The sequence below is a fragment of the Arachis ipaensis genome, chromosome B9, assembly GCF_059453495.1.
Source record: "Arachis ipaensis isolate K30076 ecotype BB chromosome B9, ASM5945349v1, whole genome shotgun sequence".
Taxonomy (NCBI): domain Eukaryota; kingdom Viridiplantae; phylum Streptophyta; class Magnoliopsida; order Fabales; family Fabaceae; genus Arachis; species Arachis ipaensis.
In genome coordinates, this window is record NC_142444.1 from 143495002 (window position 1) to 143509828 (window position 14827).

A 14827-nucleotide genomic window follows, 5' to 3' on the forward strand; every position below is an offset into this window, starting at 1 on the left:
CAGCGACTTCAATTCACCAACCATCAGCATTGTCGTGCGACCTTCATCAACCACAACGAGTCGACGTTGTAGAGCGCGAGGATGCGGTCTCCGATGAGAGCTGGACTTCGACGAGGACTAGACTCCGTGACTTCGCAAGAAGATTGGAGGAGAATTTCATCCATTGGTGGTTGTTGTCGCCAAAGAACCAGAGGGCGGGGAGTTTGCTGAGGATGATCACCAATGACTTCAACACCTAGTTTTACAATTGTTGAGTCTGCAGCGGAATTTTAACTTCTAATAGCTACAAAGTAATATGAAATTGAACACTAATCACAATAATGCACTCGCTATATAATTACTAAAGAGAAAAAGAAATAATAATAATAATAATAATAATAATAATAATAATAATATGAAAAGAAGATGTGAATGTAGTTGTTATTGTTGATGATGATTGAATTGAAATTCTACAAACGTTTATATAGTGGTTATATGCTATAATTTCAACGGATAGAAATAAAAATTTCCTATAATAACCCTTAGCCTTCCTTTTCTTTCTCTCTCCCTCACAATTCTCCACCTCGTTCACAATTTGAAATCTACGCAAATTTTGGACGATCAAAGAATGGTATTCGTATTCGGTTGCATCATTGACAATGACTGCCTAACATAAAACAATATTGAGCAATTTCAAACAGTGTTAGAACTTGCTTCCTGACACCACTTTAGTCAACATGTCAGCGGGATTTTCATCCGTGTGTACTTTTACAAGAGAAATGTCACCTTTCTCCATAACATCACGCACGAAGTGATATCTAACATCAATATGCTTGGTACGAGCATGATGAACCTGATTTTTAGCCAAATGAATTGCACTTTGACTATCACAATTCAGATCCACGCAATCTTGTTTCAACCCCAAATCATCTAGAAGACCTCTTAGCCACAATGCTTCTTTCACCCCTTCTGCTACTGCCATGTACTCAGCTTCTGTAGTAGATAGTGCCACTGTAGCTTGTAACATCGATCGCCAACTAACTGGAGCACCTTGTATTTTATATACATAACCAGTCGTAGAACGTCTTCTATCTAGATCACCAGCATAATCAGAATCAACAAAGCCACTGATTTGACATGATTTTCCACTAAAGCATAAACCTGTGTCAATGGTGCCCTTCAAGTATCTTAATATCCACTTGACTGCTTCCCAGTGTGCCTTACCCGTGTTTGCCATGAACCTGCTAACAACACTTACTGCCTGTGAAATATTTGGGCGTGTACATACCATAGCATACATTAGGCTACCGACTGCACTAGCATAAGGTACATTTTCCATGTAAGCCTTATCCTCTGCTGTTGTGGGAGATTGTTTACTAGAGAGCCTAAAATGTGGAGCCAACGGTGTTACCACCGATTTAGCATTTTTCATTTCAAATCTTTCAATGACGCGCTCAATGTATCCTCTTTGGCTCAAGAACAATTTTTGGCTTGATCTCTCCCTTTTAATTTCCATGCCTAATATTTTTCGTGCAGCACCCAAGTCTTTTATTTCAAATTCTTTACCAAGTTGAACCTTTAACATATCTATTTCTACCTTGCTCTTAGAGGCAATAAGCATGTCATCCACATACAATAGAAGATAGATATAATCACCTCCAGGAAGCTTACGAATGTATACACAACAATCATAATTACTTCTGGAAAAATCTTGTTTTAACATAAAGGAGTCAAATCGCTTATACCATTGCCGAGGAGATTGTTTCAATCCATATAGCGATTTCCTCAAGCGACATACCTGACTTTCTTTACCCTCAACCTTGAAATCCTCAGGTTGATACATGTAGATTTCTTCCTCTAAGTCACCGTGCAAGAATGCAGTCTTTACGTCTAGTTGTTCCAACTCAAGATCACCATGAGCGACAAGACTTAAAAGCACCCGTATGGAAGTGTGTTTCACCACTAGAGAAAATATCTCATTGTAATCAACACCTTCTTTCTGTGCAAATCCCTTTGCTGTTAACCTAGCTTTGAATCTTGTACCATCTGACTTAGTAGGATCTTCTTTTCTTTTATACACCCACTTACAACCAATTGCAGTCTTTTCCACGGGCAATGGGACCAGATCCCATGTCTTGTTCTTATGAAGAGATTGCATCTCTTCCTCCATAGCGACCAACCAACTCTCTCTATCTTTGTCTTTGATAGCATGTTTGAAGGTGACCGACTCATCATCCTCCACTGAGAGTGCATAATCTACCAAGTTTAGCTGCCCATAATGTCTCAAAGGCTTGTCTGACCCAAACTTCTGAACAAATTTATAATTCCTTTTTGGCCTAGTAGATGCCAAAAAATCCTGCTACTGCTGTTGTAATACATGTGCATTTTCTCGCTGAATTTTCTCATGATCAAGTTCATCCTCTGCATCATCTCGAGTAGCATTAGGATGCTCCACCTGAACATTATTAGAGTCTATTTGTTGGTATTTAGACTCTATCTCCACCACTTGAGTATTTAAAGTTTTTCCAACATCACCATCATCTGGCACCACATCTTTAGACAAAGCTACCATAGATCGTTCATCAAAGGTAACATCCTTGTTAATTACAAACTTAGAATCATTTACACTCCAAAGGCGATAGCCTTGAACCCCTCTTGGATATCCCAAAAAGATTGCCTTCTTAGCTCTATCATCAAGCTTATTATCTTTGACATGATAATAGGTTGTGCATCCAAAGACTCTGAGTTTCTCGTAATCTGCATGTTCACCTGACCATACCTTATAAGGTGTGTCTCCATCTAGAGAAGAATGTGGGGATCGATTCACTATGTAGCAAGCTGTAGCAACCGATTCTGCCCACTATTCTCTGCCTAACCCGGAATTAGAGCGCATACACCTTGCCTTCTCAAGTAGCGTACGATTCAGTCGTTCGGCGACTCCATTCTGTTGTGGTATTTTTCTAACTGTCCAGTGTCTTGTAATGCCTTCTCGGTCACAGAACTCCTTGAAAGCCCCATCCATGTACTCTGTGCCATTATCAGATCGTAGAGTTTTTAACTTCCTATCCGTTCGATTTTCAACCATTGCTCTCCATCGCTTAAAAGTACCGAATACCTCATTCTTATGTTTGAGGAAGTAAATCCAAACATACCTGGAATAATCATCAACAAAAGTAACAAAATACCTGGAACCACCCTTGGAAGTAACTTTAGCCGGGCCCCAAACATCAGTATGCACATAGTCTAACAACCCTCTGCTTTTATGCTTGCTTGTAGAAAACTTCACCCTATGTGCCTTTCCATACACACAATGTTCACAAAATTCCATTTGTGGTTTCTTCATATTCTTCAGCAAACCTTGTCCACAAAGCAATGATAGACCTTTCTCTGACATATGTCTAAGCCGCATGTGCCATATTCTCGTGCAATCTGTTTGATCTCTACTTCCACCGATTCCAACTGCTAACTCACCTATAACCGTTGTCCCCAAAAGAGAATAAAGATTACCGTGACGAACTCCTTTCATCACTACCAAAGAACCACGAACAACTTTCAGTACCCCATTTTCCGCAACTATTTTGCAACCATTTTTCTCCAACAAACCTATGGAGATCAGATTTTTCCGCAAGTCTGGAATATGTCTCACATCTTTTAAGGTTCTTACGACACCATCATGCATCTTGATTCTTACAGTACCCAACCCCACAGTTTTACAAGCATGATCATTGCCCATTAAAACTGTGCCACCATTTATGCTTTCATAGGTAGTAAACCACTTCTATTTGGACACATATGGTGAGACTGAATCAAGAATCCACTTATCGAAGATTTCATAAGATTGTTCTGTCACAGAGTAATAATCTTCCTCATCATTTGAGACGTAGCTTGCTTCTTGCTTTTCTTTTGGGTTGTCGTTGTTTTGTTTCTTGAAAGTTATCTTCTTATTTGGACAATTTGCTTTGAAATGTCCAGCCTCACCACATTTAAAGCATGTTCTCTCCGCGTGAGGTCTAGATTTTGGCCTAGACTTTCCACGCTTATTACCTTTTCCTCTTTCATTAGTCCTTCCTCTAGCCGCGAACAATCCTTGTGCTTGATCATTATACTCTCTTCCATTTGAAGATGACATTACACTTGTAGCAACCTTACATAGATCATCTGCTAAAAGTGATGCCCTCGTCTCATCCATGGTCAGAGTGTCACCCACCAGCATCAATGTCTGTACCAGATTTTCATAGGACTTCGCTAATGAAAGTAACAATATGAGTGCCTGGTCTTCATCATCAACCTTCACATCTATATCCTTTAAGTTTGATATGATCCTATCAAACTTATTGATATATTCTCGGATTGAGGTGCCTTCCTCCATCTTGCATGTATACAATTTGGATTATAAGTAGATCCTATTAGTTAGAGTCTTTGTCATGAAGTTACTCTCTAACTTTAACCAGACGCCTGCTGCAGTTGCTTCTTCGTTCACCAAGAAAGCAACATCCCTCTCAAGGCATAAGATTATTGCAGCCCGTGCCTCAAGATCTAATTCTTCCCAATCCTCATCTTCCATTCCTTTCGGCTTTTTCTCTTTTTCCGCTAGTGCCTTGTGTAACTTTTGTGATATAAGCAGATTTTTCATCTGCATCCTCCAATAGGAAAAATCATTTTTTCCATTGAACTTCTCGATTTCATATTTGCCTACTTTGACATTACTACTAGTAGAAGCCATTATATTCAAAATTGAATTTTACCACTCAAATAATGAATAATATAACGTTGGCTCTTGATACCAATTGTTGAGTCTGCAGCGGAATTTTAACTTCTAATAGCTACAAAGTAATATGAAATTGAACACTACTCACAATAATGCACTCGCTATATAATTACTAAAGAGAAAAGGAAATAAAATAAAATAATAATAATAATAATAATAATAATATGAAAAGAAGATGTGAATGTAGTTGTTATTGTTGATGATGATTGAATTGAAATTCTACAAACGTTTATATAGTGGTTATATGCTATAATTTCAACGGATAGAAATAAAACTTTCCTATAATAACTCTTAGCCTTCCTTTTCTTAGCCTTCCTTTTCTTTCTCTCTCCCTCACAACAATGGTACCCTTCAGAAACTTCATCTCTTTTCTCATTTTCTGTTACCCCTTCATCATTGTTGCTGGTGCTGTTGTTGTTGTTGGAGAATGTGAAAAGGAGAATAGATGAAATGGTGGACTTGCATCTTGCGGATTGAATTTGTGGTCTTGGATCTGTTTCTTCTGCGATGATGTGGTTGCACCGGTAATTTGGGATTTTCAGATAATTTTTTAGTGTTTAGATAATTTTGTTGTGCAGAACCCATATTTTATGAATACAAATGATAATTTCCTTTTTCTATGGATAGATGTGTCAGCTTTTTTAACTTTCGTGGGTAGAAATGATAATTTACTCTTTTTTCTATTGAATATTTGACTAAGCATAATTTGAGTCGTTTATTGTATATTGTATAGTTGGTACTTAATTTCCTTATTCCCTTTTTCTTCTCTACCTGTGTGGTTAACAAAGCCTCAACACATTGAAGGAAATTAAAAAAAAATTAAAAAATTAACATTTTTATTAATATTAACCATTATTTAATAAATCACATCCTACTCAACAAATTTAGCATACAAACTGCAACAAAAATGTGAAAAACACAAAAGGAATTGGCTTGCTCTTTGAAAGCAAGCTTTTCGAGCATGCAATTTGGATGTGATGCATCAATTGAAAGACTAAAATCCGATGTGGAGAAGTCAAATAGCCTTCTTGAGTATGGTGAACTCCCGTAAGAAGAGTTTCGAGCAATAAACTTACAGAGTTTCTTGCACTCGAAGGCCTGCAAATGAGTTCACAAGTTTGAGTTTTACAATTCAAAATTATCTAAGCTCAAACAGTTTCAGTGAATATATATACTTTCATGAACAATTAATATGAAGTATAAAATGAATTTTTCCAGTGATATCAATGTTCAACAATGATATAAGCTACCTTGCACTACTCTTTCTAGCATTACTCATGGCAGTTACATGGGCAGCCTCTTGCATCCTGATAAGCTTGGCATAAACTCCATTTTCGCCTTTGGCAAAAAGCTCATCATGAGTTCCGATTTTCTTGCTGAAGTACTGCAACAAGGTCAGCTTTGCGAATCGTGGAAAGGCGATGTGCAATCACAAGTGTTGTTCTACCAATCATAAACCTATCAACTGCTTCTTGCACTAGCTTTTCTGACTTGGAGTCTAACGCACTTGTCGCCTCATCTAGGAGAAGAATTTCCGGGTTCATTATTTTGAGATAAATCATTATTTCTGTTATCCAATTTCATTTTCATTTCTTTTAGCCATATATTTTACTTAAAACTTCTAGAATTGGACTAGCAATGATGGTAACAACCCATGTTTGTATGCTAGTGTTAGATCTTAAATCAAATAATGTGATTCTTTTCACATTGCACAACCACCACAACCACAAACATGCATTTACTTGTTATTGTTTCTTTGAGACAAAATACAAAAATCTTTTTTTACCTAAACAGACACTTCAAAAATGGATGAAGCATTGGCTAACCTGTGTTTCATAACCTTCTGGAAGTTTGATAATGAAAGAACGAGCATTGGCTACTCTTAAAGCTTCTTCTTAAGAGTATGTTTTTTCTCATTGTTGTCACAAACAAAGCCGGTTCTTGACTCACTAGTCCTATTTGCTACCTCAACCATTTTAGCATCAAACTCTTAACATCATTCCCATCTAGCAAAACTTGTCTTACACACAATTTCTTCAATTAATTAGTGTCACATAACATACCATACCATATCATATGGCCTTTAATTAATACGCATAACTTCAGTTCCAGAATTTTTAATGTAATATCCTACCATACAGAGTTTTACGCTTAAGTTCGTAAATCAAAGGTGGTGGAGTATTATGACCTCTAAAAGTAAAAATGCGTACATAAGCATATATGAAAAGAAGTTTAACTAGGAGTCTTAAAAAAAAGTTGAACAAAACAAATAGAAAATGCGTCGCACTTGAAACGGTTAAGCGTAAAAGGGATAGATAACAGCGTATAGTAAAGATAATGTACATAATATATACATGGAGTTCTAAAAAGATACAAGTAGCAAGCTCTTAACTCGACCTGTAAAACAAAGGCAGGCCAGAGTACAGATATAAATATATATAACCCAAATTATATCCAAAAGACAAAAATATAAATCATGTTTCTTCGAATTCAACCTTTAAGAGGGACAAAATATAAGTTATGAACAAAGATGGAAAATATTATTTATATACATATACAAAATACAAAATACAAAATACAAAATCTCCAAATGTAGATATTCGCATCCCAAGAGTCTCTAGCATGCTCAACGAGGTGTCTCACGTCTTGCATATAAAAAACAATGATATATGTATGGAATGAGAACTGAGGGTTCTCAATATAGTAAAGGTGTTCATATAGATAATAAATAATGTCCCGAAAAGCCAAAGGCATTCCAAAACTCTAACAATCCATGTTCGTATCCTAAATTTTTTACTAAACCAGAAATATGGTAATTATATCTAAGGGTTCTAATTTAACTCTTCATTTTCTTTCTCAGCAATCCTCCAAACTCTAGGTGGAACAACCCTTAGCGCCTCCTCCACCCCCCAGAGGGATCTCTCAAAAACAAACACAGGCAAAACAGAAAAGAAAAGCACAAGTATAGATAGCAGTTACAGCAAATAGATCAGGAAGCAATTAATTACAGTTAAGAAATTAGGCAAACCAAAGCATATGCATTCTTCTGCGTACGTGAGAATTTGTAAAAAGACAATTCCACGTATGCATCCACTGTTCGCGTACGTGAGAATAGTGGGCAGAGAAAGAGTCCCGCGTACGCAAGATACATGCCGCAGATGCATGAGTGTAAAAATGACAATGTCGCGTACGCAACCCTCTTCCCTGTACGTGAGTGTGTTGCCAGAGCCCAATACTCGTGTACACGTGAGACTGTCACGTACGCAACCATATCAGTTTTGCCAAAAAGATGTTAAAGTTCAAAAAAATCATTTTTTTACACCAAACTTCTAACGCCAATAATTTTTTCAAAAAAAAATATTTTCAATTTGTTCTTCGAACGTTATAAATTTTTCGGACCAAATTTTTATTCAAAATAAGTTTCACAAGATTTGGGGGTCCGGAAGCCAAGTTATGCCCCGCCGAAATTGGTCAAAAATTCAGTTTTTACCAAAAGCTCAAATACTCTAGTTTTTCAAAATTCTCAATCCAAAACCAACCAAATCACAACTAAAACAACACCAAGCATTCTCGTACATCGCCAAACACTAGTCCTCTACTATCAATCATTTAATCACCTAAATTATCAACTTTTCATTATCAATTCAGCATCATACTCATCACATATGTATATACATACATTAATTTCATCAAATCCAACCATTCAAAATATTCAAGCCTATCATATCGCAGTTAACCTAAGTTTTCACATAATATTATATATTATCTATAAGAAACAAAAACCATACCTTGGCTGATTCTTCCCTAAGCCACAAAACTCCTTGTCCACAAGCTTTCAAGTATCCAATCAACTCAACAAGCTTCAACATGAAATTCAATCTAATTTTATACAATTCACCGAAAATCAATACTAGATTTCACTAAATCAATAATTCATAAGAGTTTAGTAGTTTCTTACCTTATCCACTGAACAATTAGATAAAACCCAAGCTAGTTTAACCTTAAACCATTAAAATACTGAAATTCTCAATACCCATGAACCAAAATCAAGAAAATGAAGGGGGTGGAGAATTGGATGAGAAATTTAAATTTCTTATAATTTTGTTCACAATGGATTTAAAGAGCTCGACAAGGTGGTCGCGTGGCCGCAAACGGTGCGGCAATCGGAGCTCAAAATTGAAAGTTATGAGGAATAGAAGATTGGATTGAAAATGGAGGTTAGGTTTCCTTTGCTCCTTCCCTCAATGCAGCGTGTTTCATGTGTGTTAGGAGGAGAGAAGGTTGAGTCTTGGCTTTTATATATTGGGCTTTGGGCCCAATACGATTTGACCCGTTGGCTCTAATTTCAAATCAGAATATTTAAGATTAATGTTTTAATATGCATTCTAAATATTTTTACTTTTCTAAAATATAAAATTTAATTTCTTAATTTTTTAGACTCATAATTAATTTATTAGTTAATTATTTATTAATTTACCGAATTTTACATTTAACAAGCAAGTAAACTACATACTAAATAAGAATGCAACTTTACTTAACCATCACTCAAATCAAGTGATGGAATTGTAGCGGTTGAGTTTACCTTATGAAGAGTCATAGAATCTCTCTACGAGGGACAGAACCGTGCTCCTTCTCGAACATGCTTCTTCTGCCGCCAGCAACGATGAGCACAAGGAAGGTGCGCGACTAAGTGCGAGATAGTAATGAGACGGGAAGCGATGACGATGATTAGTCCCGGGATCTTCTTCTTCTGTCGTTCGGCAACGACGAACACAGGGGGAGCACGCGAGCGCGACTGAGTGTGAGAACCAATGAGTCACAGAGAGAGATGAGAGCTCGAGCTTTAGTGAGACATTGACGAGAGAAAGGGGATAGGGCATAAGGCTGATGAACGAGGTCGTATTAGAAATTTAAAAAAAAAAATTAAGCACGATCCGGTCCAGATTATATAAACCGGCGGGATCAAACCAAACTGAATCTGAAGAATAAATTATTAACCGGTTTTAGAAATTTAGTGATTGATGTTTACCCGCAAATAGTATTTTTGTTTAACTTCTTTGAATTAGAAATATTTTACGTAATATTCATCATGCCACTTAACAGTGAACAATTCTGCGCTTAGAATATGATGAAAAAGAAAAAGATACGAGATCAAGTATACTTTGAAATTTGGACAAATAATTTCCATGAAGTAAGAGCAATTAAAAAAATCACTAGAAGACTAACAAACTAACCAATTATTGCAGTTCATAACCGTCCACGCAGCAGAGTAGAGAAAGAGAAATGGTTACCTTTTATTCTTTTTCCAATAATTTTATAAAAAAAAAAATGGTACATTATATTGCAATACAAAGAAGAAGAGAAAACTATAAACCAAATGATGATTAGATTGAAATGTTCAAACACAATAAGAATTCATCAAAGTTGAACACCACACTGGCTACTTAGCTAGCTTTTAGTTTATTAATCTCAAAGCCAAGGCTTAATATTTCTATCAAAGATGCCTGGTGCATAGGTTGACTTAAAGATCAGAACAAGCAATGGAAATTGCAACCAAATATATAAAGTAACCGGAACAGAGGCAAGCAGAGTCACAGGAATGACGATCCATGATCGATTTTGGAGCATAAGGAAAAGAGAAGCACAAAACGCAGCCATCATGGTTGCAAGAGAGATGAACATGGTGGAAAGGCCTATCATCAGCTTTGTAGGCAGTGAGTTGAGAAAATCATCCTCTGCATAGCGAGAAGTGAGGAGACCCAGAAACATAAGCAGTGAAGTTGTGGAAGAGAAGAGTGACACTGCATCTGATATTATAAACAATAGAAATAGCTTTTTATGCAAGAAAATTGGATATCCCTTGCTTTGGTCATTGCCACCGGGAACAGTGAAAGCAGCAGCAAAAGTGATGGTAGCTACAAGAGCTGCTACAACACCGCAAGAACTAGCTGTTTCTTTGGTCCATTTCTCACCTTCTTTCACCAAATTGGTATGTTGTTCTGTGAACAATGCTCTGGGTGTCAAATTGTTATCGTTTAAACGTTCTCTTATCATAGGTGTTGTGATACTCTCCACTTCCTTAAACCACTGCAATTCTCTTTGCATCTGTAAAAGGGCCCCAGGAATCGGACTAAGTTGTATTGGAGGAGCTAGCATTCCTGCCATGTGTAGCATGGAATTTCCAAAGTAATCTATGGAGGTTGAAAGAAAAGGCTTCGCACTAAGGCCATGAATAAGATTGTAAACGTTTGCTTGACGATACTCCACAGCGAGGGAAAATATGCGCCTCCTTTTTTCATCATGGATCGCATAAAGTGTAAAGTGCACCTTTAATGCTTCCACAATGAATACAGCGTTCCCTCGTTTTGCTGCCTCAAATATCGCATTCCTTATTCCACTTTCTTGTATTTCTTTATCATTTAAAGGAGTCACTCCTCTACATGTAGCACGTAAGAGTGCAAGATATTGTTGGTGACCTAACTTTGCTTCGCGTATTTTCTTAATTCCTGTTGTATGCGTGTCAAAAATCTAAATATTTTCATGTGAAATTTCATATTATTGAAGGAATCTTAAAAAGGATTTCTTATGGTACCTAATAAATTGTCGATATTCCCAACCAATCCGAGCAGTAACCCTACATACACATCATCGTAAAAAAATAATTAGGGGAAAAATGATACAAATGAAAATGCCAAAATTCGAGCAAACGTACAAGCTGAGTTCCATGGCATATATATTTGCTAATTAACAATTACTCTAACAAGAAAATATATTAAGAAACAAAAATTAGGAATTGTTCAAGGAATCTGATGTAATAACTACTATTAGAAGTTTTTTTTTTTTCCTATACAAAGAATTCAACTTTTGGTTCTTTAACGAGTGTATATAAAACTAAAAATCGGTGTAATCACAAATTCTTCGTTGTAGCAATTGACCAAGAAAAGGATTTGAAGCTGAAAAGAAAAAGTATAAAGAACTAATTTTTTGTTAGTTAATATTAGTCAATTTTATTTTAAAATTTATAATTTAAAATTTAGAATTAATTTTTAGAAAATTAACTGATATTAGCTAAAAAATTTAATTTCTTAATATTACTCAAAAAAATTAAAAAGTGATTTTTTTCAAAGAGTTTAATTAAAAAGCTAACTTTTTTTAGTGAAATTTTATTAATTCTAAATTAAAATAAAATAACTACTTTCGTAATTTTAGTAGTACTTGGAAGAGAGGGAAAAAAAATAAAAAATTAAATTAAACTAAAATAAAACTTTGACTTACTTTCATACAACCATCTTTTCCAAGATGGGAATTGGCTTTTATCCCCAGCTCCCTGATCACGCATTGCTAATTTTGTCCAATCCCTCACCAAGTCCAGAGTCACATCTAATTAATATGCACGCATCATTTAATTAGCCACATTTAAAAATTGTGTTAAATTACAGCCATTACCAAAAAGGATCAAGATGCAATTGTAATGTGATACTAATTTACCATGAAAACAGGAAAATGCATCCTCTCCATTTTTTTTAACATTTGAGAGAATAAAGTGTGATCTTTTATTTTTAATTTTATAAATGATATCAAAATTAAATAAGAGAGAAAGAGCAATAAAAAGTAAAATCTTATACTGAATACCATCCAGTTTTTTTTCTACTGAAGATGATCTATTCCCTGAAAACAGTCCTCGTATTGCAATATATAACTGTCATATAATTATAATTTAAAATATTTATATTAATAAAATAATAAAATAAGACAAGTTTTAGAGACCGTTTATTTCAGTGAAGATTCAATTAAATTTTGTTGCTTTATATAAAATTTTAATTAAACTAAAGTTAAATATTAAAGTGATAAATTTTATAATTAATCTCGAGTTACTATTTATGAAATATAATACATAAACTAATTGTAAGAAATTGACTGATATTCACTAAAAAAAAGTTAGCTCCTTCGTATTATTCTTTAAATTTTACATACTAAATTCTAATATTAAATTCTAAATCTCTAAAAAACAAAAGTTAAAAAATATTTTTACAATAAAAAATTAACTAATATTCCAACAATAATTAAGCCTAATTTCAATGAATATAGAGTTAGGTTACATGATCCAAGATGGAAGGATATTTGAAATGTACACATGAACTCACCACTACCAGCACTCCTTGCATAATTATCTCTGATGCTGTCATTAACTTCCGCAACGAGATTAACAACTTCATCTAGGGCAAATTCATGGGCTAGGTGCACGTGGATCCCTTTATTGTTGTATAAGCAAGTGTAAATGTGAATTTAGTCATACATATAATATAAGCTACTTTCTTTATTTTAATAGTACTTGGAAGAGAGAAAAATAAAATAAAAAATAAAACTTTAACTTACTTTCATACAACCATCTTTTCCAAGATGGTAACTGTATTTGATCTAGTGACGAGGAAGGTGCTTTTGCTAACGTCAACAATAAGTTATCCCCAGCTCCCTGACCCTGATTACGCATTGCTAATCTTGGACAACGCCTCAACAAGTCCACAGCCACATCTAATTAATATGCACGCACCATTTAACTAGCCACATCTAAAAAATGTGTTAAATTATGGCCATTCTTGCAAAGGCATCAAGATGCAATTGTGATATGATACTAATTTACAATGGAAAACTTCCGCCATATAATTACAATTTAAAAACACTCATGTTGATGAAATAAGACAAATTCTAGAGAGAGTAATTTAATTGAGTAAAGAACCAACTAAACTTTGCTACTTTATATAAAATAAGGAAAAGTCTAGGGCCAGCAACTTTTATGTTTTCTGGCCAATACTTAACCATCAAAATAAAAGTGAGTGATTTTCCATCATTAGATGTAATCTCATACCATTAAAAACATTATTGATGGCCAATTGATGATTACAAAACACCAAAATTGCTGGCACCCTAACATTTCTCATAAAATAATATTATTGAATTGAAACCGAAGGGAGGATATTTTTACCAAACATCTTGGAATAGTAGCACCTGACGAGAAGATCAGCGCCATATTTGCCATTTTCAGGGCGCAACACATGAAATGGTGTGACAGAATACAAATAGCGAGCCAGTTCATTGTGGCCCAATTCAACAGCCCATGTCACCGGAATCCAATAATATGGGGTTGGAAGAGTGAGCAACCTATCATGTTTTGCGACGATGCATTTTGCAGCTCAAATGTTAAAATTCTCGTCCTTATTTAAAACAGCAGAACACAACACTGTGTTTGAATCAGTTGCCAGCTCAAGATCCTCCGGTGACATGAGTTGCACTAACTTCTCAACAATGTGCAAATGCCCGAACGTAAGTGCAATATGAAGTGCTCTTCCGCGCCAGTACGTCATCACCTCTGCCCTGATTGCTCCTGTCTCCACCGCCGCCAACTTTAAGGTCTCCTCTAAGTCTCCCCTTCGCACTGCCTCCAGTAATTTTTTCGTATTTGCTTCTGTTTCATCTGTATGTTTGATTCAAAATTTTAAAATATATATAGGCGGACATAAAGAAATATGTATAGATAAAGATATTTATATATATTTTTATTTATACATGATAACTAATTAATAAATTAAAGTAACCTGGATTCCTTGATGAGCTTCCTTGTGCAGCAGAAACTGGTTTTGGTCTCTCCATGACGGAACGAAAATCTATTTGGTATATTGTCGTCAGCGAGAGCAGGCACCAAATTTGGAGATAGACACTTATACAATCTAGTTTAGCTAATTATATATGCTATCGTCTGTACTATATTATAAGAAATCAGACCAGGACATAATATCTTCTCACCAGAATCGTGTATAATATGTTGCCCTTCTCAAACTCAAAGAACCATTATATTCTATTATTCTATAAGCTTAAAAGTTGTCTAACTTATTAAAAATTAATATTTAATTTTAAAAGTATAAAAATAAATAATTATTAAATATTTAAAATTTATCATAAAAAATAAATTAAGTAAAAGTTAAACATCGAATTATAGACCATCTAAAATCCACTTATTCTGTATTTCTACTTCTGCCAGGGTTTTTCTGACTCTCCCTTGTGGTTTTTCATTTTTCTCTTTTT

At 35.1% G+C, this 14827-nt stretch overlaps 1 pseudogene across 1 annotated transcript; it reads right to left on the bottom strand.

The window, feature by feature from the left end:
- Positions 1 to 10144: 10144 nt before the first annotated feature.
- LOC107616648 (uncharacterized) lies at positions 10145 to 14457 on the bottom strand (annotated as a pseudogene). Its single transcript, XR_015899948.1, has 7 exons — positions 14341 to 14457; positions 13731 to 14219; positions 13124 to 13279; positions 12892 to 12999; positions 12023 to 12127; positions 11340 to 11381; positions 10145 to 11253 (listed from the first exon to the last, which is right to left on the bottom strand). The product of XR_015899948.1 is annotated as an uncharacterized LOC107616648 (transcript).
- Between the last annotated feature and the right edge of the window lie 370 nt (positions 14458 to 14827).